This window comes from Octopus bimaculoides, chromosome 4, assembly GCF_046866305.1.
Source record: "Octopus bimaculoides isolate indiv1 chromosome 4, ASM4686630v1, whole genome shotgun sequence".
In the NCBI taxonomy this organism is placed as follows: Eukaryota; Metazoa; Mollusca; class Cephalopoda; order Octopoda; family Octopodidae; genus Octopus; species Octopus bimaculoides.
In genome coordinates this window covers 93,901,026-93,927,898 of record NC_142931.1, presented here as the reverse complement: position 1 = coordinate 93,927,898, position 26,873 = coordinate 93,901,026, and the positions used below count along the sequence as shown (strand labels likewise).

Here is a 26,873-nt window from a genome sequence, read left to right as displayed (position 1 = left end):
GCGAGCTTGAGGAGTCGAAGAACGAAAATAAGCAACGAGAGGTAGAGAGGGAGAGAGATAGTAGTAGTAACAGTGAGAGGCGAAGGACGAGCAGCGAGAGATAGAGAGAGAGATAGTAGTGACAGGGAGAGGCGAAAAACAGTAGAGGGAAGAATGAGAGGGGGAGATAGATATAGAGATAGACAGAGTCGCGTTAAAAAAATAGTTTAAACTTACTGTATAAAGGTTAACGCGTGCGTTCTGTCGTGATACAAACAATAAGCTGGACTTCTTTATATATATATATATATATACATATATAGTGAAGGCTCATGGCTCAGTGGTTAGAGCATCGCGCTTACGATCATGAGGTTGTGAGTTTGAATCCTGGACCGGGCTGTGTGTTGTGTTCTTGCGCAAGACACTTTATTTCACGTTGCTCCAGTTCCCTCAGCTGTAGAAATGAGTTGCGACATCACTGGTACCAAGCTGTATCGGCCTTTCCCTTTCCCTTGGATAACACTGGTGGCGTGGAGAGGGGAGGCCGGTATGCATGGGTGACTGCTGGTCTTCCATAAAACAACTTTGCCCGGACTTGTGCCTGAGAGGGTAACTTTCTAGGTGCAATCCCATGGTCAGTCATGACCGAAGGGGGTCTCAGCAAATATACATATATATATGTATATATTTGTGTGTGTCTGTGTTTGTCTCCCTGCCATCACTTGACAACCGATGTTGGTGTAGTTATATCCCCACGACTTAGAGGTTTGGCAAAAGAAACCAATAGAATAAATACTAGGCTTACAAAGAATAAATTGTGAGGGTCGATTTCTTCAACTAAAGGTGGTGCTCCAGCATGGCCACAGTCAAATGATTGAAACAAGTAAAAGAATAAAATCCCACGACTGGTAAGGTTTAGGGTTGCTAAAAATCAAATTTTCAAAATAATTTTTCTCATAGCATAAACTCATTTATGCTATTAAAGGAGACAAAATATTGAAAAACATCAATACTTGTCAGAGTGAGAAAGAAATGAGGAAGGTGGTCATGAGATTTGCTAGAAACAACAGAAAAATCTCCCTTTAATCACACCTTTTTGTTTGAAAATATTTACTTTTTTTGCTGAAAAAGCTTCTCCTATAGTTTTTAAGGATGTAGTGCCCCCAAAAATCATTGTATGTAGTGTCTTCAAAATCAACTAAAATCAGTTGGTGTGAAAAAACATCCTTTTCGCTAATTTTTTTTTTTGCTAAAAAGATAGTCCAGAGCATTTCCATGGGGACTGCGAAAACAAAAAATCTGAAAAATACCCATCAAAACAGAGAAATTCCAGCTTGTTGGTGTTTCCTAAGTCTGAAGTTTGCCAATAAGGAAATCGAGGAAGCAGTGTAGGGTCAAAATTTGTTGATCTCACCTTGATGCTGATAATTTTCTTTGACTGGCAATAGTAACATATGTTCTATTATTAATCTCTTATTGATTAGAATGAATCTTATTACCTCTTACCTCTACTCAGGTGTCGATAAGGTAATAATTAGGTTATTTATTGTATTCACAAAATATCATGTAACTTATGGTTGTACCTATAGCTGTCTCTGGCTGATAGGTTGTACACCAGTAGATGTTTCTATTGAGACGCATTACAGCCTCATAGCCAAACTGAAAAAAAGGCAGAGGTCAGCTGTAAGCACCCCCCCCCCACCTTCTGTTTTTAGCTTTTTCAGAAATTTCTTGGAATTCCTATGTTTTCAAAATTGCAGATCACAATTTAGCCAAAAAAATAATGTCTTTTTCAAAACTTTAATCCCTCCCATCCCACCAATTTTTCACCTTTTTTTAAAATTCTTTTTATTAATCAACATAGCAAAATACAGAGATTGCAAATATGGAAATTTGGACTGCCAATTTTCAAATATGGAGAGGGTGCTTATTCTATTGCTATCTTCTGCCAATTTTCAAGCTGAATTTCAAGAGATATTTCACTTTTTCCAAAAAAATTTTTAGGAAAAGTTATAGAGGTTTAAATTTTGATAATTTAAACCTAGTCAGAAGACAGGATTTGGAAGCTGTCATTTTGTGAGTGATATGAAACTGTAAAATAAATCAACTTCTGCTTTATGCATGACATATAACCCCTCATAACTATTTTTATGTTTTGGAAATTTTCAGGAAATTTTTGTAATCTACACTTAGGAATTCTTGCAAATTGTATTCTACACTTGGGAATTCATACGATTATGCAACCCCACTCTGTCACCCCCCAAAAATTGAGGGGTCTGTGATCTAAGGCTTATTTGGCTGTTATTTTTAACACGTCTCTCAACCAGGGTACAGGTAGCAGATGGGCACAAGCAGCAGAACACAGCACCAATGCACTACACTGAATATGAAATCAATTTGAGTAAGAATTGAAGAGATTGAAAACTGGCAGCCAAACTCAAAAGATCCAGAAATTTTTGTTTTTTAATTTCAAATTTTCTTAGAAAACATCCTGTCGCCCCTCCCTACCCCTTCCCACTTTCCAAAAGCACAAAACTGCATAGATTTCTCCTGTGACAGCAAACAAAAGAATATTAAGCTCTAACCACAAAACTCAATATGCTAGAAATAACAGCTAAATGTCAGGAAAATATTTTTTCTCTGCTTAATGACACTTTTTTTTTTTTTTGTCTAAATCTCAACTTTCCATATCTATTTCAATTTTGATGCCATGTCACAAATTGTTTCTATGTTTTGTTTATACAGAAATAGAAAATAATTCATACTGAAGACTTTGTTAATTCTATGTATTTATAATATGTTGATCCACAACAAACCTGTGTGTGTGCGTGTGTGTGTGCATGCACGCATGTCTTTGTGTGGTGTGTGTGTGTCTGAGAAAAAAACATAATTGAGCAATCCCTAGGTATTGGTCTCCAGAGGGTCGGTATGAGGAGACGATGCCATCCCCGCCCCATTTCAGCCTAGCCTCTTTATCTATGTTGCGAGGGAATGTTGTGTGGGTGAATGATGTCGTCTACCAATACTGCCAAAATAATTTATCTGTTACATACCTTGTTTTATTATGTTACATAAAATCCCAGATAAGATACTCAAGTTTTGATTCTGGTTTTAAAATCTGCTCATTGCAAATGCCATCTGTTTATATATATATCTTTTACTCTGTTACTTGTTTCAGTCATTTGAGTTTGGCCATGCTGAAGTACTGCCTTTTAGTTGAAGAAATCGACCCTTGGACTTATTCTTTGTCAGCTTGGTGCTTATTCTATTGCTATCGTCTTCCAAATCACAAAGTTACGGAGGCATAAACACACCAGCATCAGTTTCTAAACAATGTGGGGGTGGGGAACAAACACAGACACAAATACACGCACATCATCATCATCATCATCATCGTTTAACGTCCACTTTCCATGCTAGCATGGGTTGGACGATTTGACTGAGGACTGGTGAAACCGGATGGCAACACCAGGCTCCAGTCTAATTTGGCAGAGTTTCTACAGCTGGATGCCCTTCCTAACGCCAACCACTCAGAGAGTGTAGTGGGTGCTTTTACGTGTCACCCGCACGAAAACGGCCACGCTCGAAATGGTGTCTTTTATGTGCCACCCGCACAAGCCAGTCCAGGGGCACTGGCAACGATCTCGCTCGAAAATCCTACAGGAGCCAGTCAGGCGGTACTGGCAACGGCCACGCTCAAAATGGTGCATCTCATTAGCCACCCGCACAAGAACCAGTCCAGGGGCACTGGCAACGATCTTACTTGGCTTGCCGGGTCTTCTCACGCACAGCACATTTCCAAAGGTCTCGGTCCGTAGTCATCGCCTCGGTGAGGCCCAATGTACGAAGGTCTTGCCTCACCACCTCAGCCCAGGTCTTCCTGGGCCTACCTCTTCCACGGGTTCCCTCAACTGTTAGGGTGTGGCACTTTTTCACGCAGCTATCCTCCTCCATTCTCACCACATGTCCATACCAGCGCAATCGTCTCTCTTGCACGCCACAACTGATGCTTCTAATGTTCAGCTTTTCTCTCAAGATACTTACACTCTGACGGGTATTCACATTGACATTACACATCCAACGGAGCATACTGGCTTCATTCCTTGCGAGCTTACGTATGTCCTCAGCAGTTACAGCCCATGTTTCACTGCCATGTAGCATGGTTGTTCGTACGCATGCGTCATACAGTCTGCCTTTTACTCTGAGTGAGAGTCCCTTTGTCGCCAGCAGGGGTAAGAGCTCTCTAAACTTTGCCCAGGCTATTCTTATTCTAGCAGCTACACTTTCAGCGCACCCACCCCCACTACTAACTTGGTCGCCCAGATAGCGGAAGCTATCGACTACCTCTAGTTTTTCACCCTGGAATGAGATAGAAGTTGTTTCCTGTTTGTTTGCAGTCTTTATTGCACCTGAACATCTGCCACAAACAAAAACTAACTTGCTAGTTAACCTGCCTTTGATGTTGCTGCACCTCTTATGTGTCCATAGCTTGCACCGGGTACATCTTATAGAGTTACTACCTACTCCTTTTCTACATACTGAGCAGGGCCATCTACCTGAAGGGGTTTGTGTTTTATCTACCTTCCTACTTATTAGAATTTTGGTTTTAGCTAGGTTGACTCTAAGGCCCTTCAATTCTAGACCTTGCTTCCACACCTGAAACTTCTCCTCTAGTTCTGATAGTGACTCCGCAATTAGGGCAAGGTCATCAGCATAGAGGAGCTCCCAGGGGCAACCTGTCTTGAACTCCTCTGTGATTGCCTGGAGGACTATGGTAAATAAGAGGGGGCTGAGGACGGAACCTTGGTGGACCCCTACCTCTACCCGGAATTCATTGCTGTACTCATTTCCAACCCTCACCTTACTGGCAGCATCTCTGTACATGGCTCGCACAGCTCTCACTAACCATTCTTCTATCCCAAGTTTCCTCATTGACCACCAGATAAGGGATCGGGGGACCCTGTCAAAGGCTTTCTCCATGTCAACGAAAGCCAGGTACAGAGGTTTATCCTTAGCTAGGTATTTCTCCTGCAACTGTCTCACTAGAAATAAGGCATCAGTAGTGCTTTTACCTGGCACGAACCCAAACTGCATCTCATCTAAATTGATTCGCTCCCTAATTAGTTGGGCTATGACCCTCTCTGTAACTTTCATAACCTGATCTAACAGCTTGATGCCTCTGTAATTATTTGTATCTAAAGCGTCCCCTTTACCTTTGTAGCAGTTGACTATGATGCTGCTACACCAGTCATTGGGTATGACTCCTTCGTGTATCACCTGGTTCGTAATACGGGTGACTAGGCTATAGCCAACACTGCCAGATATTTTGAGCATCTCTGCAGTGATTCCTGATGGGCCGGGGGCTTTCCCGGTCTTCATACTCTTAATTGCTTTATCTACCCTGGTACTATCAACTCGGATAGCTGGTCCCTCTATTGGGTCGACATACGGCAGGCTCTCTTTCTCCCATTCATTCTCTCTATTAAGCAATCTATCGTAGTGGCATCTCCAGACCTCTTTCTTTGCATCCTCATTTAATGCAAGCGTACCATCATCCATGCGAACACATTTCTCTCCTACAACATCACTATTCTCTCTCCTACACTGTCTTGCAACACGAAATATCTCGAGTCTTTGGTCCTCACAGCGCAGAACATGGGCAAATCTTTCCTTATCTGCTTCCCCTCTGGCTAAATAAACCTGTCGCCTAGCCTCCCTTCTGGCACATTGGTACAATTCCCTGCTACCACCGTTCTTCCAGTCCTTCCAAGCCTGTTTCTTTTGTCTAATAGCCCTGTCTACCTCCTTGTTCCACCACCACGTTACTCTGGGTCGGGAGGGGACCTTACACCACCCACAAATCTGGTCGGTGGCTTTCAACAGGTTGTCCCGCAGAAATCTCCAATTGTCTTCCACGTTGTATGATGCTATATCCCCTTCTATTTCGTTAAATGCTTCAAGTAACTTGTCTCTAAGTCTCTGTCATATATATATATATATATATATATAGGACAGACTTCTTTCACTTATTGTCAACCAAATCCACTGACATGGTTTTAGTCAGCTGAAGGCTATAGAAGACATTTGCCCAAGGTGCCATGCAGTGGGACTGAACCCAGAACCATGTGTTTGGGAAGCAAGCTTCTTAGCACACAGGCACACCCATGCTTATATATATATATATATATATATATATATATATATACATATACATACACACACAAACACACACGCATATATTTATATGCATACATATACATATATATATATATATATATATATATATACATATACATATATATATACAAATATGGACATACATATACATATATATACACACATATATACATACATATATATACACATATATACATACATATATATACATATATATGCATATATATACCTGCATATATATACATAAATATACATACATATATATACATATATATATACACATACAAATATACATACATAAATATATATATTTACATATACATACATACACACACACACACACACTCACACACATTCTCAGTTTTATATATATAGATGCCTTTCAAATGGTATAGATTAAGATATTTTGAAAATTTATGATTTTTTTTACTCCCACCACCCCAGGTCAGACCGATTTGGGCCTTTTTTTTTTCATTACATACTTAAAAAACATGGAACATTTTCGGTTAAAAAAAATTTTTGACTTTTCAGAGGAATAAGTGTATGATTTAAGGGAGATTTGGCTGTTGTTTCTAGCACATCACAAGATCACCCTCCTTGTTCTTTTCTTAGTCAAATACGTATCTATATTTTTCAATATTTTCCCCAATAAACACATTTATGTTATATAAAAAAAGAAAAATGTGAAAATTTATGATTTTTTTTAGCCACACTCCCTGCCCCCAATTGTTTCTGTCTATATAATTTTAAAATATTGGCGAGCCAGAGAAGATTGTTGCTGGGATTTATCCAGAATGATTTGAAATAAGTGGTATGTAAAAGATGATTTATTTTGATAGCATAATTTTCTGTTAGAAAATGTTTTTTTCTTATACACACACATACACAGCCTCGCTTAGTTGGGGTGCGATTAAAAATTTAAATTACCATTTTTTTCTTTGCTTATATCCCAGCAATGGACTACGCATGTTACTTTGGCATCATCATTCCATAAAATGTGTTTATGGGGAGAAAAATATCAAAAAGCATCAAGAGATGTGAAAAGATGCCTCCCATCATTCTGAAAACTGTGCTGACAAAAAAAAATGGGAAAAAATCCCCATCAAAACAGAGAAATTCCAATTTATGTAGGTCGTCAGATCCGAAACTCCGTTTTCCAGAAACTCCACTCTCCCCACCCCTTCCAAAACTTTCTGCCTACAAATCGTAATCTACATCGTTTGAAAGATATTTGTATAAAATTCCATTAAAAAATACCCATTTTTCTGAAAGTTATGAGGGGGAAAATGTCAGGTTGTGTGAATTTTCAGAAACTCCTCTCACAAATTCCTCAGAATATTTTTTTTTTCCGACAAATCTTTACAAACACTCGATCTACAGGATCTAATCGATTTGTTGAAAGTTTCGTTAAAAAGTATCCATTTTTCTGGAAGTTATGAGGCAACAAAGTTGGGTGGGGTATACATCTGTAGTTATGCTCCTTTCTTAAATCACTGTGGATAAATCTCAGCAATGACCTTCTCAGGATCTCCAATATTTAAATTATAAACAAACAATGGAGGAGGAGGAGTGGGGTTGAAAAAAATTGTGCATTTTCAAATCTTGTTTTAATAGCATAAAACATTCGTCAAAATCGATCCTGAGAGATCTAACTAAATCCGTCTGAAGTGGGGATAAGGTGAAAAATTCTGTTTGATAAAATGCTCCCCCTCTCTATCATTCCAAAGGCCATGGTGAAAAACGAAAATTCCAACCTATGTGAACATGTTGATCTGAAACTCTTCCAAACATAATGATAATAATAGTACATTTGATTGCATAAACACTGAAAAAGAGTTTTAACTAAATACTGCAAAGCAATACTGCAATTAGTCATCCTCTTAATGATGGTTTAGATTTCTTCTAACAGGTGGTATACCAGAAAAAGTATAATCAATTAAATCCAACCAATAGTCAATTAAAACTTGTGTTATAACACAGAAAGGAAGAAAATCAGAGTTGTTAGGTGATATTTTAATTTGGAATGTAAAGGAATGTAATTAAACACTGCAAGGTATATTCTGCCTAGCGATATTCTGATTCTACCAACCCGTCACCTTGCTCTAACAATAGTCATAATAATATAGTTGTACTTACCTGAATTTCGTGTTAGTTTTTTTTTTTTTTGTAAACACGTCGTTTATGAATGTGAAAATAAACCAACTCTAGTTGTTCATATCAATCAGAATAAATGAAGTTAAATGGTTGACTCAATTTTCTTTCACATTTTGTGTTGCATCATAAAGTGCAATGGTCAGAATTAATTGTAGACTAAACGGTGAACACAACTTGTATCTGACGTTTTGGACTATGACTTACTATTGTTGTTTTACTGCACCTTTCAGTAAAGGAATCTGTGTGTGTTTGTGTGTGTGCGTGTGCAATATTCCAGAGTGACTAAAGGCCACTTTTCAATCTTTGTTTTTCTGTGCTGCCTTTTAATTGAATATTGTTCATGAGTTGACATTTACAGGATGTGGCTATCAAAACAAAAGGTGCATAAAATTCACAAATGGAATTCCTATCTTGATTTTGGTTCATGACCTGATGAATATATTGTTTTAAAAATCTCCTGTTTCACCTATATAATAAAGGGGCGGTGGCAGAATGAGTGAGATTTACTGTATTTTTGACTTACCTTACAAAAACTATATCAGCTAAGCAAATGACCTTCTCTAAATGCTTTAAAACACTTTGACATATTCAGAACACTATTTCAGAAAACTATCTCTGTTCTCTTTGAGCATAAAAAAGACAAATTTAACTGGGGCAAAATGAGTGAGACAAGATATGTAACTTTGCCTTTTCAATTCTCCAGAATTACGTTTGAAAAATGACTCATACACATCAATCCATCCAGAGACTGCAAAAGATCACAAAATGCAACAAAAATTGAAAATATCTTGGTCAAATCAAAGAGGATCATAGAAAAATGGCACATGATATGAAATTAAGGAAACTTGACTAAATCTAAAAGTTCAACATAAAGTATTCTCTATAGCTTCTTCATGACCTGCTGGAGTGACTTCCTTTGTGATATATTCGCACACCATGCCATTAAAGAAAAGAAATTATTGAAATTAGTCATTACTCATTTTGCCCCGATTCAGACATAATTTTTCTTAAAGTTGAAAATTTTCAGATTAGACGTTAGCGTGAGGTAAAAATTGACTTGGAATCCAACAGAGAAAAGAATATTGGTTGTTAAATACCAAAAATTATCAAGATATTTTATTACCAACCTCAATTACAATCAGGTCAAAGTTGAGGAAAAATTTCTTGGAAAGCGAAGTACTGGTTACCTATGTTCCAAACTCTGAACAACAACTATGCTAACCACAGATAATGCAATACTTGCAATGTAGTAGTTTCAAACAGATAGGAAGAAAACAAGAAATCAGACATTACCCATTTTGCCCCAGTTACCAATTTTGCCCACTCCCAATTTCTGAGGCAGCTAATAAAAATGAATATTGTCCCTTTTCTATATTCATTGAATGTGTCCTAAAAGAACAGTGTTAGATACTTAGTCTTAAATTATTATCGAGAAAAGATAAAACTTCAAACATCTTAAACTTCTGCAACAAAGGATGGTTAACAACTTGTTTTCGTAAAAATATTGAGATCCTGGTGAATTTATCTAATATCTCAATAAACTGTTCTGATTTCAATTATGATGTTTTTAAAACTAAATATCTAAGGTTTCCTGACGAGCTTGAATTGTGGTTTATAGATGTAAATAACAAGTGAAACTTGCAACCTAGTTGGATCTAAATCTAGTTCAAACATATGTAGGGATTTGAACCTCAACCCTGAAATTATCAGTTCATGATCATGAGTAAGTCACAATCAGATTATATGAGTCTCACATGAACAACCTAAAAATCAACCAATCAGACTGAAGTTATTCCATGAACATCATCTTGAACATTCTGGAGATTCATCTCCTTTTTCCTACTTAAGCAGTTTGGTACCTAAATCACAGCAGAATTATCTTGGTATTCAAGCAGAGCAGGTCTTTGCTATTGTGCAGCAAACTAAGAAAGCAGCTTAACAATTTATGGCAGACTCATGTCTCTTGTCTTTCACCTTCTAGATAGCAAAGGGCCAAGCAAATGCTGCAGAGTGATATTGGCATTCAAGCAGGACAGATCTTTACTCTTGCACAATAAACTAAGGGAAAAAAAAACAACTTAATTTGCAGTGGACTCATATCTTCCAGATAGCAAATGGCTGAGAAAATGCAGTTAAATTAATTCCTACAATGCCCAGACACTGCATATTATCCCATGCATAAGGAACACCGTGTGCTCACCACCATAGTGATAAATCTCAGAAAGATGCTATCCTTACCAGCCACATAGCCAGTATTTTGCTGACTAATAACTGATTTTACTTTGTCAGTAGTTGGTGGATTGTGGAGGCTTCTGGACAGTGCTGAAGGATCTACCTCTGCATCTATTGAGAAGATCAGAGAATTGCTGTTTCAATCATGTTGAGATCCCCATACTAGTGTAGAGCTTTTTTCCATCCTTAGAGTGAAGAGCAACAGTTGCTGCTTTTGATCCAAAGACATGTTTCATAAAATTGTAGAGCTCTTTGCTTTTCTTGCTGTCTGCTGCAGTTTGCATTTTGGCTCCAAGATTTCAACACCACCAGGTGTCCTGCATGGCATGTAGATTCTGCTGTGCATCACATTTTGATTCTTCCAAAAGGATTTCAAGAATATTTCCCACATGATCGACGGGATCTGGCCTATCATGACTTCACATGGAATAGGCTCCAGTGACTAATATCAACTTTTGATGTGTTTCCATTCTGAATCTCTCAATTGGTATAAAATCAACACATGCAATTGCCAGACTTGGAGAGCTTTGCCATATATCAGAGAAAACTGGCAGATGAAATGACAAATATACATGGGCAGCAGCTGAATTGAGCTAATATCATCATGATGAACTACCGATAGCAACACAAAGCTAACTTTCAACAGTAGCATACTTACTTAGATAAGATACCAGGTTTGACGTATGGCTATACCAACAGCTGCCTTTCTCCATTCCCTAAAATGTTTTCCATTTTCAGAAAAAATATATACCATTTCAATTTCTTCAAGTTGTCCATCATCAGACAATCTTGCTTCAGAGAGAGAAAGCAACATTGTCTAAATTGTATCAACTAAGTTCTTGAGAGATCAGGGAAGTACACTGCTTGGGGGATATTCCACTCAGATTGTCAACTGGAGTTCTAACATTCCAGCTTGAGATGTAAATTGTTGGTTTTGACTTGTTGATAGATTCCTCCGGATGTCTGGTAAGCAGTGCTACCCCGAAAAAGGGCTGCTCAGTCACCTTTGCAGCAACCAGATGTCATCACTGCCTCAGTTGATGAACAAGTTACTTTATATCTGCCAAAGACCACCAATGAGCATGTCAGGAGCTACATATTTCCAGTCCATCACACTTGTATGTCACCACTTTCCCATCACCATTGAACTTAAGAAAAAAGGAGCCAAACAGAGATGTCAAACTGTCAGCTATGCCCATGTGAATATTATAGTTAAGTACAGCTTGCAAAATACCACAATGACTCGCACAAGCAGCATCGAGAAAGTCCAACAAGAGCAAGATATCCAGCCCTGTGCAGACATGGGTTTTATGTATGTTTTCTTTTACCTAGGGGAATGCCTTGACAGAATCTCAGGGTCCCTCACTCTCAGAGGGCTTACTGCAACCCCAGGCATCAATCCAAGTATTTCTATGTTCCTGCACATATGTATACACATATATATACATATGCATTTAATAGAAATACATATCATCACAATCGTTGTCGTTGTCGTCATCAACAACATCATCATTTAATATCCATGTTCTATGCTAGCTGCGCAGTTTGACACTAAATTTCTTGTGTGGCCATAGCTTATATCAAGTACAGCATATGGAGTTTATACCTACCCCTTTTCGACATATTGAGTGAAGCTATTTCCATGAAGGTGCCAGAGTCCTGTCATCTTTCAAATTTACTAAAACCTTAGTCTTTGACAGATTAACCTTGAGGCCCCTCAATTTCAGGTTAGTTTCTATGGATGGAACTTCTTCTCTATTTCCCATATAGATTCAGCTATGAGGACTAGACCCTCGGCATATAGCTAAAACAGTTCCTAGTCCACTCTTATTCACCATGGTTCTCCAGACCATAACAGAGGACTTTAAAACTGGATACCTATGGGAACTACTGTACGCTGATGATCTTGTTCTATTTGTAAATTCTGAAGCAGAATTGGAGAAGTTCTGGGTTTGGAAGCAAAACCTGGAATTAAAATTAACTTAGTAAAGACTAAAGTTGTTGTTAGCAAGAAAGCAAATAAGACTCTCCTTCCATCAGGTAAATGGCCTTGCTCAGTATGTAGGAAAGGAATGGGACATAATTTCATTTGCAGTACCAAGTGTAAGCTATGGATGCATAAGAAATGCAATGGAATCATAGGAAAGAAAACAGACAAGGTCGCTTTCGTGTGTGGCGGATGCACTGGAACAATAAGCACTAAGGGTACGAGGGACTTAAACTCTCTCAAGTGCCCAGGAAGCTCTCTTGAAGTAGGAAATAGTTTCTGCTGTTTCATTGACCAAATTAGTAAAGGCAGTGGATGCTCTGAAAGTATTGTTTCTAGAATAAGAACAGGATGGAGGAAGTTCAGAGAGCTACTACCTTTGTAGGCAGCAAGAGGACACTCTCAGAGTGAAAGGCATATTGTATGATGCCTGTGTGAGAACAGCTGTATTACATGGTAGTGAGACATAGTCTATGACTGCAGAGGAATGCATCGACTGGAGAGGAATGAAGGTAGTATGATCCATTGGATTTACAACATCAGTGTGTATGACTGACAAAGTACAACTGTGTTGAGAGAAAAGTTAGGTATGAGAGGGATTAAATGTGGTATGCAGGAGAGGCAAGTGCATAGGTTTGGACATGTGATGCATATGTGTGAAGACAGCTGTATAAAGAAGTGCCTGTCACTGAAAGTGGATGGTACCTGTGGAAGAGGGAGACCCAGGAAGACATGGGATGGAGTGGTGAGAACTAGTTTTAAGATACTAGGGCTCATGAAGGAAATGACAATGGACCGACCGAGATGTTTGGCGATATGAGGTTCTAGAGAAGACCTGCCTACGTCTGCAAAACTGAGTGCTAGAAAAGTTATGTTCCACCCACGTGTAACAACAAAGTTTTCATACATCCTATCTCAAGAAACTGAACTACATCTCTAAACAGCATCTTTCTCTTCCTTGCATTTCCTTTTCATGAACTATGATTGTTTTCCAATCCCCTTTCCTGTCCTCACTGCCCTCTACCCAGGTTTTCACTAGTTACTGCAATCCCCACTCCCTGCTTGCACCTTCTTGGCAACACATGACCGTGTATATTACGACCTTCGTACCTCTCTTTTCTTTATCATCACATCTATTCTCCGATCATTGTTACTTGCGAATATACCCTGGCACATCACCATCTCTCTTTTACTCTCTCTTTTTCCTACTCCCTCTCTCTCTCTCTCTTTCCCTTGCTCTTCCCTCTGGTTGGGTAGCCATGTATCTCCTCTACAACAGCACACCTGTTTCTGCCCTCATTCTTGGTCACTCTCTCACTTTTTCTCTCTCTCTTTCTCTCAATCTCTCTATCCCTTTCACTGGGTAACCATGTACCTCCTCTATACCAAGACACCTATTTCTGCCTCCCTATTTCTCTGTCACACTCTAAATTTTCATCATTTGATACTGGATCACCACCTCCAATGCCTCCTTCCGTTATAGCAAGACACCTGTTTCTACCTCTCTGTCTCTTTGTCATACTCTAACCTTTCGCCCACTGACGCGAATTCTCCTACTCAAATACCCCTGCCCCTCTCATAATTCTTTGTCTTGTGAGTTACATGGTGACCCTGCCAGTGTTGGTGCCACGTAAAAAACACCCAGTCCACACTTAGAGTGGTTGGCATTTGGAAGGACATCCAGCTGTAGAAATCATGTCAAAACTAACTTGGCCTGTGCTAGTACCACATAAAAAGCACTGAATCCACTCTGCAGAGTGGTTGGTGTTAGGAAGGGCATCCAGTCATAAAAACCCTGCTAAAGTAGAGTAGTATAAGGTAATTTTTCTACCTGGCTGGCTTCTGTGAACTGTCCTACCTATGCATGCATGGAAGGTGGATGTTAAACGATGATGATGATGATGGCGACGTATATATATACAGATATATATGTATATATATATAGGCAAGTGTTTTTTACTCTTCTCTACTGTTTTTTGTTCTGTGTGTATCAAAAATATCGCTATCAATCTGGAGTAATAATTTGTAGTTTTGAAATCAGTAGTTCTTTGACTGCTATTTCTGAATTCTCAGTATGTTGGAGAAGCAGGTTACTGTCAATCCCTATATATTTATGATTATAAATTTTTTACCGAAGAAGGTTTTTTCATACTGAGCTACCCGGCAAAATTGTTGATTATTAATTTTATTACTAATTGACGATTCCCTGCCCTGCATATCTATATTTTAATAATAACTCTAAGGTGGATAGTTTAACCACAGGAATTCGTACGAGTCTCTTTCCTGTGCGGGACTATTTCTGATACACACTGAATTGAAATTCATTAGGGCGAGGGATTTTGAACTTACTGGCCGATAAATTTCTTAACGTCTTCCTCACGTGGTATTGATGTTCACATGGTCAAAATTAACGTGAGTTACTTAGACATTAACAAATTTATTAGAATATTTAGCTGAAGATCAGAATAGAGTATTTTACTCTTAACTGTGAAACAATTGTACTAAATTAACTAAAGGCAAGTGTTTTTTACTCTTCTCTACTGTTTTTTGTTCTGTGTGTATCAAAAATATCACTATCAATCTGGAGTAATAATTTGTAGTTTTGAAATCAGTAGTTCTTTGACTGCTATTTCTGAATTCTCAGTATGTTGGAGAAGCAGGTTACTGTCAATCCCTATATATTTATGATTATAAATTTTTTACCGAAGAAGGTTTTTTCATACTGAGCTACCCGGCAAAATTGTTGATTATTAATTTTATTACTAATTGACGATTCCCTGCCCTGCATATCTATATTTTAATAATAACTCTAAGGTGGATAGTTTAACCACAGGAATTCGTACGAGTCTCTTTCCTGTGCGGGACTATTTCTGATACACACTGAATTGAAATTCATTAGGGCGAGGGATTTTGAACTTACTGGCCGATAAATTTCTTAACGTCTTCCTCACGTGGTATTGATGTTCACATGGTCAAAATTAACGTGAGTTACTTAGACATTAACAAATTTAATAGAATATTTAGCTGAAGATCAGAATAGAGTATTTTACTCTTAACTGTGAAACAAATGTACTAAATTAACTAAAGGCAAGTGTTTTTTACTCTTCTCTACTGTTTTTTGTTCTGTGTGTATCAAAAATATCGCTATCAATCTGGAGTAATAATTTGTAGTTTTGAAATCAGTAGTTCTTTGACTGCTATTTCTGAATTCTCAGTATGTTGGAGAAGCAGGTTACTGTCAATCCCTATATATTTATGATTATAAATTTTTTACCGAAGAAGGTTTTTTCATACTGAGCTACCCGGCAAAATTGTTGATTATTAATTTTATTACTAATTGACGATTCCCTGCCCTGCATATCTATATTTTAATAATAACTCTAAGGTGGATAGTTTAACCACAGGAATTCGTACGAGTCTCTTTCCTGTGCGGGACTATTTCTGATACACACTGAATTGAAATTCATTAGGGCGAGGGATTTTGAACTTACTGGCCGATAAATTTCTTAACGTCTTCCTCACGTGGTATTGATGTTCACATGGTCAAAATTAACGTGAGTTACTTAGACATTAACAAATTTATTAGAATATTTAGCTGAAGATCAGAATAGAGTATTTTACTCTTAACTGTGAAACAATTGTACTAAATTAACTAAAGGCAAGTGTTTTTTACTCTTCTCTACTGTTTTTTGTTCTGTGTGTATCAAAAATATCGCTATCAATCTGGAGTAATAATTTGTAGTTTTGAAATCAGTAGTTCTTTGACTGCTATTTCTGAATTCTCAGTATATTGGAGAAGCAGGTTACTGTCAATCCCTATATATTTATGATTATAAATTTTTTACCGAAGAAGGTTTTTTCATACTGAGCTACCCGGCAAAATTGTTGATTATTAATTTTATTACTAATTGACGATTCCCTGCCCTGCATATCTATATTTTAATAATAACTCTAAGGTGGATAGTTTAACCACAGGAATTCGTACGAGTCTCTTTCCTGTGCGGGACTATTTCTGATACACACTGAATTGAAATTCATTAGGGCGAGGGATTTTGAACTTACTGGCCGATAAATTTCTTAACGTCTTCCTCACGTGGTATTGATGTTCACATGGTCAAAATTAACGTGAGTTACTTAGACATTAACAAATTTATTAGAATATTTAGCTGAAGATCAGAATAGAGTATTTTACTCTTAACTGTGAAACAATTGTACTAAATTAACTAAAGGCAAGTGTTTTTTACTCTTCTCTACTGTTTTTTGTTCTGTGTGTATCAAAAATATCACTATCAATCTGGAGTAATAATTTGTAGTTTTGAAATCAGTAGTTCTTTGACTGCTATTTCTGAATTCTCAGTATGTTGGAGAAGCAGGTTACTGTCAATCCCTATATATTTATGATTATAAATTTTTTACCGAAGAAGGTTTTTTCATACTGAGCTACCCGGCAAAATTGTTGATTATTAATTTTATTACTAATTGACGATTCCCTGCCCTGCATATCTATATATATATATATATATATATGGTAAACAAAAGACGGAAGATGGAAGATACGAGAATTTTTATTTATTACAATTGTTTTGACACATCTAGAATCGATCCCTCACAGGTGGGATATTTAACAACTAGTTCAGAGGCATCTGATGGTGCAGATATGTCTCTTCAGGTGATAAATATATATAACTCGTTAAAATAACAGTTCTGCAATGCATCTTCTCATTTCACATAAAGAAAAGCAGCAAACCAAAGGATTTATCTTCATTTATATAGAAGATCAAAAATAAAATAAAAGATGTGGAGAAGAAATGAACACACAATACAATGAGAAAATTATTAAAAATCACCACTAATTGATATGGATTCATAAACACCCTCGCACAAGATGCACGGTGCATGTACACTTGATCGTACAAGCATCCACGAAAATGTAAGCATACGCATACGTGTGGTTTGGTGCACACATGTTCATATAGTGAGTTAAATAACTACTTGGTGTTTATAAGAATAAATTATGTTAACAACTACTCAAATTCATTCCCACTGCATTATGTGAAAGTACGTTTGTATGCATGTCGGTATCTCGAAAGTCTTTCAGAAATTCTATTAATGATCTTCTCATTGGTCCACAGAATAGTCAGGGATTCTTCGGAACAGAGTTGACATCTCCTGGAAATGATATTGTATGATTTTGCGTGCTTTACTATGGACCAAGTTATTTTATACTTAATTTTTTCTTCCTTCAGTCGCCACACAAAATTGGCCAAAGATGTTGAATGCCTCTTATTGATTCTCTTGAAACTTACAACATACGGTCCTCCCCTTGTGTGCACGGTACATTTATATACAAGATTTGTACTCATACAAAGGTTCATCGATAGGCATTTTGATTTTTCTGTGCATGAGCATTTATCATATTTATTTGTATATATGGCAGTTCTAACTTCATTTTATGATGTTGTTACCGTGTTAGCTTTATCACAATCATTTCTACTATCACAATTTGGCTGTATTTAGTGCTCTTCATTGCAGCTTACATCTCCTTCATATTTAGATGTGTATGTTTGTTAGATCCAGTAGATGGGTTATTGAACTGTTGCTGCATTTTACTGTGGTTTATGCGGTGCATATGTTGCTAATTAGTAGAGTTAGTGTAAGACACCTTCACGGTGTGCCAATTAAAAGTAGCATGGGATCTATTAGATTTAGGGAAACATTTGTCTAAAGCGGCAAAAAATTTTCCAGCAATCTTCGTTGAAACATGCAAACCGAAAATTTGGTCGAACCAGAGGATATCCTGATTCCTATATCTGTTGTTTGGCTCATTTGTTCTAGTGTGTTGTACAGGATTGGAACAATTTACTGTGTAATGAGCAGTTGGATTATTGTGTCTTGTGTGTCAATGAGTTTTTGTTGGTAGTTCATTGCCTGGACCAATTCTTCTCAAATTGTATTCTCAATCTGAGTAAGTTCTTATACCATAATGTTGTGATGGTGTACAATGTGTATTATTATTGGAGGAATTGACGGTGTTGTGTATGTCTGTTTCTTGTATATATTGAATTTACTCAGTATCCAGCTCTAGCAAAAGCAGTATTATAAGATGCATGTGATTCAAAAATTTTTTTTATTAGCGGATAATCTAGAAATTCTTGTAGAAATAGTCTTAACTAATCCCCATATTATTGACGGTGGATGGTTCGATGCTACATTTATGTACTTAATATGATCATTTGGATAATAAAATGGTTCAAATAATCCAGTATCAAGATAGAAGGTAGCATCAAGAAAATTTACTCTATGATAATCTTTTCCCATTGTAACGTTTCGTCCTAAATTTTAAAAAAATCTAAATAAATGCTTCCTATGTCTTTCTAATTGTACTTTACTACTTCTGTGCAGAAAAAATAGGGCATCATCCCTATATAAACCCTCTGTTACTTTCGGAAAGGAAGAGTGGATTAATGAAAGGATATATATTCCAACTAGGCCTGTGACCTGTGCAGAGTCAGGTAACTCCATTGCTATATCAAAAGCATTCTCTCTATCTAAATTACTCCATAATCTAACATCATAATCTACTAAAGTCCCTCTTGTGGCAAGTATTATATCTATTTCGCATCAGGACAAATCAGAATTTCTTATACTATAAATCGTGGCTTTACTGAGGACAATCGGGTTAATAGTGGCGTAATAACTCTCTATATCTAGTTGCAAGAATTTACTATTCTTGCTAATTTCGTGCAGCTTAAGCCATTCAACCACCTCTTGGGTATCTAACCAGCAGGCTAATTTAATTTTAGACTTAAGGGTGGGTGGTACTCTATCAATGATTTTCTTACTAATAATCCCTATGTCGAATTTAGAAGACCAAATCAGTCTAATTGAGGGGTCAATAAGAAAGTTAGGTTTATGGTCCTTAAGCACAATTCAGGTTTTCTAGGGACATGTGGCTCAGTTTTATCATCTATTGGTAAATCCCGTGTCATTACTAGCATGCTTGTATTTACTGAGTAGTTCCTTCCTAATCATAGACTTATATAACTCAATATTATCAATGTAAATGTTATTTGTTTTGTCCACTGGTACAAGCATCCCTGGAGCTTTCTTGATGTTATCAAGTACTTTTCTGATTTTCTGCTGATGTATATTGTACCTTCTAGGGGATTTCCTAAACTTCATATTCTTAACCATATAATTCCTCTTCAAATCTAGTTAGGTATTAGTTTGTCGATGGATTCCCCCTGTATTTGAATACTTTTCTTAGTAGGTCACCATGTTCAAGTTTGACATTTGATTTAACTTTTCTGTCAAAGAAGAAAGCTTTTCACTACATTCTTCATATGAATTGGTTGGTTTTCTTCGAAAGCTCATGTATATAATCCTTCCTACTGAGTTTAGGTATACCTTTTATATATATATATATATATATATATATATATATATATATACAAGCAGTATAACCCAACCTTGTCCAGGTGTGACTTATTACGCCATCTACGATAAGTCTTGCAATCAACTGAAAAAGAAAACCTTAAACGAAAAAACCCTTATGATGTAAATATGTTCATAATTCAAAAGACGATGAAATTAATAGGGAAAGTCTGAAGGTGTAACATTATTAAGTGTACGAAAATTTCATCCATCTAATTGGCTATAGAAACGCTTGTGCAGAACAACTTTTTGCGCTGCCCTGATTATATATTGCAGGGTAATCCCTTTTAGCAGGAGGTAAGACGGCAATTTCTGATGAAGCAATTGCTGGCAATCTGTTGCTACACAGTTTTGCCAGAATTCTATCAGATTAGGCAGAAGATGTTGATGCACCAATTTGCATTATGTTCAAAGTAGCTTCTGGAATGTAGTGAATTGTTGCAGTCTGTTGCTGTCATTTTAAACCGGTTGCTTTCTTTCCCCAGCAAACTCTCTTCTTTGGAGGCATAATCTATGTATATATTAAACAGAACAACAAAAGTTATAATAGATGGCAGGGTCGGTAATTTTCACATTTCTGTAATTTTTCAGATTAACACCCGCACGATTATCCAAGCCGAAACCTAACCTTAACACTAACCCTAAACCCTAACCCTAACCCTAACCCTAAAAGCATAACTGTAACACTAACCCTAATCTTAACCCTAAACCCTAACCCTAACCCTAAAATCCTAACCCTGACCCTAACACCCTAGTGAAAATCGCGGTATATTTACCAAACATGAGTTATATTGTAGTCAATGATTGTGTGTACCGGTAGAAGGGAAGAAATATAAAAGTTGCTAGAAACAACAGCCAAATCTCCCTTAAATCACACAAAGTAAATGGAATTTTAAAATTTTTACATCAATGGAATTTTTTCGATGTGAACTTTCCAGAGCAGTAATTACGCACTCAACATATAATATAGAGAGTAAGAGTAAAAGAGGGAAAGAGAGAGAGAGAGAGAGAGAGAGAGAGAGAGAGAGAGAAAGTGATACATAAACCCTAACACTAACACCCTAGTGAAAATCGTGGTATATTTACCAAACATTGATGAAAATGAGTTATATTGTAGTGAATGTTTTGTGAGAGAGGAAGAGGGAGAGAGAGGAAGAGGGAGAGAGAGGGGAGAAAGGAATAGAGATGGTAGCAATGAAGAGAGAGAAAGAGAGAATGGAAGACAGTTATAAAATAGCAATGCGTGCACGTGTTTATATAAGAAACACAGAAACTAAATCTTATATCTGTAATGTTGAATTGTGTATGTGTTTATGTGTATGTTGTTGTCACGAATCACGTATGTGTGGTTGTGTATGTTTTTACGTATCTATGTTATGAAAAATAGGTAACGAATACTGAGAGGAAAGTTTAATCTATGACTTTGTATATATCACTTTCTATCTCTCTCTCTCTCTCTCCCTCTTTTACTCTTACTCTTTATATTATATGTTGAGCGTGTGTGTAAGAACGCCGTTCCAGGTAGAAGGGAAGAAATATAAAAGTTGCTAGAAACAACAGCCAAATCTCCCTTAAATCACACAAAGTAAACGGAATTTTAAAAATCTAATTACTGCACTGGAAAGTTCACATCGAGAAAATTCCATTGATGCAAAAATTTTTACAAAAAAGTGGAAGATGTGGATTTCTATACACTTTTAAAAAGGCTTCACACAGACACACAACTTCAGCTTTATATATTAAGATATATATATATATATATAGTTTTAGGGAAAAGAACCAAGGTTTAATTGAGTTTTTACCTGTAAATTTGAATTTTTATCCCTAATATTATTATTATTAATATATCATCATCATCGTTTAACGTCTGCTTTCCATGCTAGCATGGGTTTTATATATATATATATATATATATATATATATATATATATATATATATATATATACTTTATTTAAAAGCAGCAGAAATATAACAAAAGACTGTTACTCGGAGTTTCACGTTCCCATTCATCGGACAGTTTAAATAAAGCATATTACTCTACCTCTGGTATTTGAGTACTCTTTTTTTCCACCTTGTTGCACATTTTATGTGCTTACTCTGTTGTATATATATATATATATATATATATATATACACACATATATATATCTGTATGAGTATGTATATAGATATATATATATATATACATATATATATATATCTGTATGAGTATGTATATATATATATATATATGTATAGATATATACACAGAAAACCCAGCAACACATGCTTTCTTAAAATACCCCATTTTAGCGAGAGGATAACAACAGCTATCCAAAGTGCCATAAGAAGAGAAAGATTAGACATACAACTAGCCCACTCCGGCCCCCTTTCTCTCAGAAGACAGCTAGCAAAGAAACGAGCAAGAGACAGCAATCAATGCACCATGATACACATTTATGTCAACGGTTAAATGTCATATATCGAATCGAAGTAACAAATGCAACGATTTCTATGTGGGTAACACAACAAGACCATTACACATTCGCATCAAAGAACGTCTAAACACACGAGCCTTCTCCTTCAGAAAACATCTAGACAGATGCCAGAACACTGACAAAAACATAACAGTCACAATTGAGGCCAATGACTGGAGTTTAGGAAATTTAAGAATTAAGAAGGCCTTCCTCATAAACAGACTAGGGCTCCAAATTAACAACAGGTTGGAAATTAACACTCACTATATTATTTAACAACATCGACACCCCGCATGCACGATGGTAACATATTCATATAACAAAACATTATTCAAAAAAATGCACATATAATAGATAACTTGGAAGCAACACTACGGATATACCAACACACACGTGCTCGAGACTTAACTGCCCTCATGCACTTCTCACGAGGAATTCTGGAAAGAGCTTCGTGAGGGACACTTCTGACAAATTTCAATAGCCGTTGGAAAACTGACTATACCAGTAATTTCATTACTTCCTAGCAATATCTGAAAAAGGAATTTTTATATTCCGAAATATTATATTAGACTATGAATAATTAAACTATTGATAACAGTTATTATAGTCCACTCTGTATAGATGTGCCATTCCACACATGTTACATTTCACTAACAATACACAATGTTTCCAGTGAACTACAATACCCTCTTATATATGTGTGTGTGTGTATAGGTATATATGTATATATATATATATATATATATATATATATATGAGTGTGTGTGTGTGTGTGTATATATATATATATACACACACACACACACACACACACACACGCATATATACATATATAAGACTGTCTATTATACTTAGAGAACACCACAAATCAAAAAATACAAAAAGTTAAAAATAAATTAGCTAGGTTTTTTAGCAGAATGGGCTTTGGTATAGTATTTGAAGATGAAACATCTATAGCTAACTTCTTGGACGTCACTTTAGATCTACACACTAAAACATTTTTCCCGTATCATAAACCCTCCACTAACCTAAAATATATCAGTAAATCCAGCAATCATCCAAACTCAGTAACGAGAAATTTGGTCAAAAATATTTCTCTTAGACTATCCAATCTTTCTACGAATGAATGCATTTTCAATAAGGAGGCTGAATGTTACAATTTAGCTTTATCTAAAGCAGGTTACAGAGAAAAGGTTAATTATATAGATTCTAATTATGAAACCGATATGAGTAATAATAATATTAATAATAATATTTTTAATAGCAATAATTATAATGATAAAGCTTTTAATTTAAATAATAACAATAAATACTAAGATAACCACAACCATAAATTACCTAACGATAGCAACAAGATTAACATCCTTTCACGAAATAAGGGAAATAAAAGTCAAATAAAACCTTGTCTCAATGATAACAATAAACGAAGACTATTTATAAACAATACCGGAAAACATTCTAAACCAGAACCTAATAAATATGTCTGGGTAGTTCTTCCTTACAGTAAAAATGTAAAATCAAACTTGGTATCCCAGTTCCAAAACGCTATAAATAAGAATTTTCCTAAACACTCTCATTACTCCCAAGTCATAAATACACACAAGGTTAGATTCGGTTTCTCTAACATGAAGAACATTTCACAGATAATATCTGCACACAATATGAGGCTTTTGCATCCACTAGAGAGTTCAAACAGTAATATCATTGAACCAAACGTTATTAACCCTTACCAAAATAACAATAATAACACTAATAATAATAATATAGGGAACAATATTAATAACACGACACATAATAGTAATAGTCATAACAACAAAATCATTATTTCAGAAGTCAATTCCAAAAGAATTAGTTTTTTAAGTGAAAATGTGAGACTCAGAAACACTATCTACCAATGTCAAGTTAGTACTCCCAAAAATACTCACTTTTACGTAGGTTCTTCCTCTACACCTTTATCCACTAGAATTTCTAACCATTTTTCATCCTTTAGAGATAGAAGCAAATGTAATACCACGAGCCTTAGCAAACTAATTTGGGATCTTCGTACATTAAATTTAAACTAGACTGGCTTATTCTTTCTATTTCTAATCCATATGAAAAGGGTGGAAAATTCTGTGATCTATGTGTAACAGAATTTCTTTTTATTTTATTTTCAAAGAATTGTCTGGTTAATAATTTCATAGAACATTCTTACAAATGCAAACATTGGCAAAAACATACATATTCTGCATTCAAATAAAAATAAAGGTTTTTATAAAACGCTATCATATTTACCCGTAATAAGTAAATACTTAAAATAGTTCTAATAAAACATTAGTTTTTCCCTCAAAGGTTAGAAGATTAAAATTACTTACGATTCTAATTATTTATCTATACTTTCGTAATTTATTAACCTTAATTAGAGTATATTTTAAATCTTGATAAACCATTGTAACAACCATAACATACTAAATTTATGTACGTATGAACATACCGGTATGGGTGTTTTTTTATATATACGCGTGTATCTGTGAGAGATAATGTGTGTGTGTATATATATATATATATATATATGTGTGTGTGTGTGTGTGTGTGTGTGTGTGTGTCTGTGTATACATATTTAGGGTTTTGTATAAAATAGAGGTGTTTTAACTGATTTTTTGTGTACATATACGCATTATCATTTATATTTTCACTCTTACCCTTGTTTTGACTCTTATCAATATTATTTTTTTTTAAATATATAAATATGCATTTACGTATGATTTTTGGGATGTATGGACATTTTTGTGTAAAAATGTATTTATTAAAACATAGGTTTGTTTATATATTCAAATATGAGTGTACTTGTGAATAAGTATGGGAGCATATTTCTGTAGATGTATTTTTTATTTTTATTTAAAAAAAAATATAAGTAAACATTTAGATGTTTGTGTATGTGTAAATATAAATGTGTGTATATGATTGTGCATACAAGTTTATGTGAGTGTGCATGTCCACATGTGTATGTATGTGTATATACATATATATATGTGTGTATATATATATATATGTGTGTGTCTGTATATGTATGTGTGTATATATATATATATATATATATATATATATATATGTATATGTATATGTCTGTGTATGTGTATGTGTATGTATGTGTATGTATATATGTATGTATGTGTATGGGTATGTGTGCATGTGTATGTATGTGTATGTACATGTATTTATATGTATATGTATATATATATATCATCATCATCATCATCATCATCGTTTAACGTCCGCTTTCCATGCTAGCATGGGTTGGACGATTTGACTGAGGACTGGTGAAACCGGATGGCAACACCAGGCTCCAATCTAATTTGGCAGAGTTTCTACAGCTGGATGCCCTTCCTAATGCCAACCACTCAGAGAGTGTAGTGGGTGCTTTTACGTGTCACCCGCACGAAAACGGCCACGCTCGAAATGATGCATCTCATGTGCCACCCGCACAAGAGCCAGTCCAGGGGCACTGGCAACGATCTTACTTGGCTTGCCGGGTCTTCTCACGCACAGCACATTTCCAAAGGTCTCGGTCAGTAATCATCGCCTCGGTGAGGCCCAATGTACGAAGGTCTTGCCTCACCACCTCAGCCCAAGTCTTCCTGGGCCTACCTCTTCCACGGGTTCCCTCAACTGTTAGGGTGTGGCACTTTTTCACGCAGCTATCCTCATCCATTCTCACCACATGTCCATACCAGCGCAATCGTCTCTCTTGCACACCACAACTGATGCTTCTAATGTTCAGCTTTTCTCTCAAGATACTTACACTCTGACGGGTATTCACATTGACATTACACATCCAACGGAGCATACTGGCTTCATTCCTTGCGAACTTACGTATGTCCTCAGCAGTTACAGCCCATGTTTCACTGCCATGTAGCATGGCTGTTCGTACGCATGCGTCATACAGTCTGCCTTTTACTCTGAGTGAGAGTCCCTTTGTCGCCAGCAGGGGTAAGAGCTCTCTAAACTTTGCCCAGGCTATTCTTATTCTAGCAGCTACACTTTCAGCGCACCCACCCCCACTACTAACTTGGTCGCCCAGATAGCGGAAGCTATTGACTACCTCTAGTTTTTCACCCTGGAATGAGATAGAAGTTGTTTCCTGTTTGTTTACAGTGTTTATTGCACCTCAACATCTGCCACAAACAAAAACTAACTTGCTAGTTAACCTGCCTTTGATGTTGCTGCACCTCTTATGTGTCCATAGCTTGCACCGGGTACATCTTATAGAGTTACTACCTACTCCTTTTCTACATACTGAGCAGGGCCATCTACCTGAAGGGGTTTGTGTTTTATCTACCTTCCTACTTATTAGGATTTTGGCTTTAGCTGGGTTGACTCTAAGGCCCTTCAATTCTAGACCTTGCTTCCACACCTGGAACTTCTCCTCTAGTTCTGATAGTGACTCCGCAATTAGGGCAAGGTCATCAGCATA

General features: G+C 36.3%; 1 protein-coding gene across 4 annotated transcripts in view; it reads right to left on the bottom strand.

Annotated features, from left to right (window-relative positions):
- The window catches only part of LOC106877781 (uncharacterized), a 248,611-nt gene that overhangs the window by 202,317 nt on the left and 19,421 nt on the right, over window positions 1-26,873 (bottom strand). For 3 of the 4 annotated variants that reach the window (XM_052967252.2, XM_052967255.2, XM_052967254.2), the window contains exon 1: window positions 8,293-13,729. The exons of the other annotated variant lie outside the window; for it this stretch is intronic. The gene's annotated coding sequence lies outside the window, so the exon portion shown is untranslated. Of the gene's footprint in view, window positions 1-8,292; window positions 13,730-26,873 lie in introns of those variants that run through there. 4 annotated transcript variants of the gene reach the window in all.